Below are 6,184 nucleotides of genomic sequence, written 5' to 3'. Positions count from 1 at the left end.
AATGAGTCAAAACGGTAATTTCTCAAGCTTTTTTCCGAGGATTCTTCCACGGATACATGCAAAGATATCCCCAAGTAATCCTCTCGAGATTCGCCCAGGAATTACTGTGGAGTTTTCTTCCAGGATTCCTCCATGGATCGCGTGGAGTATAAATGTGGAACATTATTATACGTTGCGAGAAAATTTTCGATTCCTGGAAAGTTCAGGGTAGTCTATCGGAAAATTTCTCACCATTTTAATTGTAGCCACCCGTGACTACAAATATTGAAATGTTGCTTCTGTCAGCTGTACCAAATTTAGTTTGTTGTATTTCTAAGCATTTTAAGGGGGAAGGGGGTGATCCAAAAGCACCATCTACAGACAACAGAAAATGCGGGAAAACTAGCAATTGATTCCTTTCTAAGCCCAAGAGAGAATGCTGGATGAGTGTACCGTAAAAGATCTTGATTCGCTTGTTCACTTCAATAATCCGTTTTTGAAAGATTCCGGATCAGATTTCCAATTCGCTAGTACCCCCTTTCAGTTAGAGGGTTTATCATACCAGTTAGAGGGTTGTACCATACCATACCATCATATTCCACAGATCGCTTCAGGGATTCTACCAGGAATTCCTCAGGGGTTCCATCAAGAATTCCTCCAGATGTTCTACAACTCACAAATTCCTCAAGAACTTCTTCCAAGAGTTTTCCCATAGTTATCATGAGGAAAATCGCTACATGACTTATTCTAAGGATTTCTCCACATAATCCTCCAAGGATTGCTCAGGAATTTCTCCAGGGATTCGTTCTTGGCCTCCAAAAAATCCACCGGGGATTCCTCCAAGAGTTGCTCTTGGAATTCCTTCAGAAATTCTTTCGTGAATTCCTGCAGAAGTTTCATAAAAAAATTTCCTAGGTATTACTTTAGAAAAATCTTTACAAAAAATCCTCTAGTAAAATCTCAATATAAATTCTTTTTGGAAAAACTCTTTATGAATCCCTCGAGAGATTTATCCTGGGATTCTCCAGAAAAATCTCTGCGGGGTTTTTTTTTTCAGGGATTTTGTTACGGATTCCACCAGCAAAATTTCTACAGTGATTCTTCTTTTGATACCTCCGAGGATTCTCCAGGGATTCTTCCTGAGTTCCCTCAAGGAGTCTTTCAGTAGTTAACTTAGATAATTCTTCAGAGATTCCTCCAGGAATTTCTCTAGGAAAATCTCTACAGGGATTCCTGCAGAGATTTATTCAGCTTTTTCTTCAGGAATTTCCCAAGAATTGCTTCAGAGAAACCTTTACAAAGTTTCGTCTAGAAATTGTTCCAAGGATAAGCTGGTAAAGAATCGCCTGTATATTTCAATGAAATAAGCTTTTAGTCTACGCAGTCTTTATTATAAAAAAGCCGTTAACCTTCGGGCTGTCGCGCTGTTGTACTTTGTACAACAGTTGTGATTTATATGCTATCATTTTGCAACAAAGATATCTATCGACACCAAATCAAAATGTATTCCTCAAGAATCTTCTTAAGAACAATACTCGACAGTTTGTATTTACAGTATGACCCTTTATAATACGGTAAAATCAACAAATGTACATGGAAGTCGCATAATAATGAATGCACTATGTACGGTTCGAGGAAACCACAGTTTGAAATCGTCATATCTCGAAATCCAGATAATATAGAAACTTGGGGTCTTTAGTAAAGTTGTTCTGGCGGTGAAGCGCTATCTGATGGTACCTCATTTAATTCGGAATTTGACCGCTAGGTGGCACTAGTGGGCATGGAAGTTTTACTTTTGTTTTGCAGATTTTTCAGGATCCTGACCATTTAGAAGGATGCCGTCTTCGGCAAAGTTACTTAGTAAGTTAAGGACTATCATTTTTCGAGCTAGTTGATTCAAAATTTTGCAACTAGGCGGCGCTAGTGAGCATGAAACTTTTGTTTGCAGATATCTCAGGAGCCTGACCACTTAGAAAGATGGTGTCTTCGGCAAAGTAGTTTGGTAGCTCAAGGGCTATCATTATTTGAGCCAAGAAATACGATATATTGCCATCAGGCGACGCTAGTGAGCATGAAATTTTTGTTTTGCGGATACTGCAGGATCTTGACTTTTTAGACAGGCACCTTTGGCAAAGTTGTTCAGAAGCTCAGGGACTATCATTATTTTAATAAATCTCTAACTTTAAGGATTAAACAAAGAAAGAATTTGAGCTACTGAACAACTCTGCCGAAGACACCATCTTTCTAAGTGATCAGGCTCCTGAGATATTTGCGAAACAAATGTTTCATGCTCACTAGCGCCGCCTAGTGGCAACATTTTGAATCAACTAGCTCAAACAATGATAGTCCTTCAGTTACCGAACAACTTTGCCGAAGACGCCATCTTTCTAAGTGGTCAGGATCATGAGATCTGGGAAACAAAAGCTTAATGCTCACTAGCGCCGCCTAGTGGCAAAATCCCGAATTTCTTGGCTATAATAATGATAGCCCATAAGCTACTGATCAATTTTGCCGAAGACGTCATCTATCTAAGTGGTCAGACTCCTGAGATATTCGCAAAACCAAGGGTGTTGTACAAAGTACAACGCGCGACTACTCGCGTTACAAAAATTCGCGCGACGACCGAAAGGTTAAAAAAAAACCACGTAGCCGAAAAGCTTATCTAATGTTACAGGTATTTCTTTCCTCCAGATTTTCTCTGGAATCCCTCCATAGGCTCCTGCAAGAATTTCTCCAGGAATTCTTTCAGGACTTTGACCGGGGTTTCCCTATGGATGACTCTAGATTTTTTTTCTAGAGGTTCCTCCAGGTATCGCTCCAGGAACCCCTTCAGGAACTTATCCAGGAATTTCTCAAAAAACTACTTCAGGAAAGGAGTTTCCGGAGGAATCTCTAAAATAACACGGTGGAAGTTCTGGAGGAGTTCGTGGGCAAATTTCTATAGGAGTTTCTAAAGGAACTCTTGGAGAAAACCTCGGACGATTTTTTGGAGGCCCAGAACGATTCTCTGGACAAATTTCAAAGGAAATCTCTAAAGAATTACCTGAAAAAAATCCTTAAATACAATAATTCATGTAGCGATTTTCCTGGAGGTATCCCTGGGATAATTCCTAAAGGAAACTCTTTGGAAACTCTTATAGGAATTAATGAAGTTATTTCTTGTAGTATCCCTACATGAATTTGTGGTGGAATTTCGGAAGAATTTCTGGAGCGATCCCTGGAGAAAATCTCAGGAATATATACAGCTATTCCATGAAAAACCGATCTAGTGGGTCACCGAATTCCGTGAAAATTTGTTATTTTGTTCCTTATCCGCAGTGAGGATACACGTGTTGTTGGATTTTTTGATTAGGGTGACCATTTCCGAAATAGGGTGACCAGAAAAATCGAGATTTTGCTTAATTTTTATTTTTATAAAAATCATAACTTTTGAATCGTTCGACCGATTTTCAATCTTTTTGGACGAAATGAAAGCTAAAGATTTTTAGGAACAACATAAAATTTCACAAAAATTGTTTTTTCACATGAAAATAAATCATTAATTTCCGTTTTTTTGTGTTTTCAAGGCCTCGGGACCAAAGGGGCTATTGCTGTTCTCATTTTTTCTTGAAAGTTTAGAAAATTTTACGTTTACTGTCAAATTTTCAGCGATTTAGAGATATATTTTTATGAAAATAAAAAAATAGTCATTTTTTATTGGCACACACTGTAGGTCTCAGCGCATTAGATTTTTTATTTAAAAAAATCATAACTTTTGAACAGCTCAACCGATTTTCAATCTTTTTTTATAGAATAAAAGCTAAAAATTTCAACTTTTCAGAAAAAATATAAAAAAAATTTCTTACATGAAAACAAATGAAACTTTCTAAAAAACACTAGAGATTTTTATATTTTTTCATGTAAAAATTTTGTTTTCGGGTTTTTAATTTTGTCTAAAAAGTTGAAATCTTAAGCTTTTATTTCATAAAAAAAAGATTGGAAATCTGTCGAGCTGTCCAAAAGTTATGATAATTTTAAAAATAAAAACTCTAATGCGCTGAGACCTACAGTGTGTGCCGATGAGAAATGACTGATTTTTTATTTTCAAAAAAATATATCTCTTAAACTAAAAAACATACATCGCTGAAAATTTGACAGTAAATGTGAAATTTTCTGAACTTTCAAGACAAAATGAGAACAGCCCCTTTGATCCCGAGCCTTTAAAACACTAAAAAACGGAAGTTAATGATTTTTTTTCATGTAAAAAAACAATTTTTGTGAAATTTTTTATTTTTCCTGAAAAGTCAAAATCTTTAGCTCTCATTTCGTCTAAAAAAATGAAAATCGGTCAAACGGTTCAAAAGTTATGATTTTTTTTAAATAAAAATTAAGCAAAATCGCGAATTTTCTGGTCACCCTATTTTGGAAATGGTCACCCTAATCAAAAAATCCAAAAACACGTGTATCCTCATTTCGGATAAGGAACAAAATAGCAAATTTTCACGGAATTCGGTGACCCACTAGATCGGTTTTTCATGGAATGGCTGTACATATATATATTAGCCTGAGACACGATTATATGAAAAATTTAGATTCTCGCTCCAGTCCACTTTTTACTATATTTTAGCGCAAGCCGTTCAAAGTTTGCATGGGATTTACTATGGGAAAACTTACGTTTGCAAAGAAAAATAGGTAGAGGTCGCCCATTAACCTCTATAAAATTCTGAACACAGATCTCGATAGGTATTTCTACGATGAACAACATTGCCGAAGACCGCAAAGCAATCCAATGTTTGTGAAAAAAGTTATTAGGCATAGACTATTCGGAAAAGTTCCCTGAGAAATCCTTGGAGAAATTCCTAGAGAAATTACAATGAAGATTCAACTGGAGGAATCTATGCAGAAACTCCTTCGAATATTCTCTGTAGATATATCCGTGCCAAAATCTTGGATTATTCCTTGAAGGAATCCTTGGAGGGACTCCTGGCAAAATTCCTGATCGAATTTGCTGAAGGTATTTCTACAGCTCTGTCGGAACCGATCTGGTAGCAGACAAAATTTCTTCCTGAAGGCATCTCTGGGAAAACCGCTAGTGGAATCCCTGGAGAAATTGCTGCAGAGCTTACGGTAGAAATTATCTATATTACGGTAGAATTTCTGGTAAAATCCCTGGGGGAATCTTCAAAAGAATTCCTGGAGGAATCTCTGGAAGAGTCTAGGAGATATTTCTTGAAGAATTAGAATTTTTGAAGGAACTTTTCGAAGTTTTCCTGGAGAAACGTCTGAAGCCCTATTTAAACTGGTCCATGAATTTCGATTTCTGCCTAAAATTATAATTCGTCAGCGATAAAATGTATTTCAACTTATATGTGGTAAACAATATGAATCATGACTTTCCGAACGACGCCGATTGCTTATAAGGTACCACGGGGCAAGTGGGAACGAAAAAAACGATAGTTCAAACAAATTGTTCAATCAAATTTTCAAATGTCAATATTTTTCAAATCCAACAACACAATCACGTTTTGGCCACATATTTGCTGGTGTGTGCATGAAACTAATCGAATAATTTCGAAATTGTGAAAACCTTGGAAGAAAGTTTTAGAATGAGCCATTGGACGCAGTTACCTCGCTAAACGGGGCAAGTGGGACACATCCAGTTTCATGCGTCAATCCACATCAGTAAGTCAACCATTACAATAATAGGATTGATAAGTCATAGATTTTTAATTTTAAGTACATATTTGATGTACATAAGGGATCAACCATAAAATACGTTACGTTTTAGGAAGAAACCCTTTATTAAATAGTATGTCACCTCACATTTAATGTTAACTGAAAATTCCTCAATAAAAGCGTTAAGAGGAATTAAACATGTTCAAAATATAAAATTTATAAGTTGTTAATTGAAATGTAGCACATAAACAATCAATAATTGACGAAATTATAAATATGTTTTTTTTATTATTTATATGCATGGCAGAAAACCACCTTATGGGGTGGAATTGTTTTCCATTACTACTTAATTTGGTAGAAATAACAAATAAAGTTTAAATAAAACAGAAAAGTAATCTTTCTCATGATGCATTTCAAATTTCAGCTGTGTGTTTGTTCAACTTTGTTGTCGTATTTCAAAAATAAAAAATAAATTAAAAAATAAAGAATAAGAACACTTTTTTCTCCCTCTTATGCAATTACGTAATTTGAGGTTGATCTTTTTTGACAA

Source organism: Aedes aegypti, chromosome 3 (assembly GCF_002204515.2).
Source record: "Aedes aegypti strain LVP_AGWG chromosome 3, AaegL5.0 Primary Assembly, whole genome shotgun sequence".
NCBI classification, from domain to species: Eukaryota; Metazoa; Arthropoda; class Insecta; order Diptera; family Culicidae; genus Aedes; species Aedes aegypti.
Note: the sequence above shows the minus strand (reverse complement) of the source record.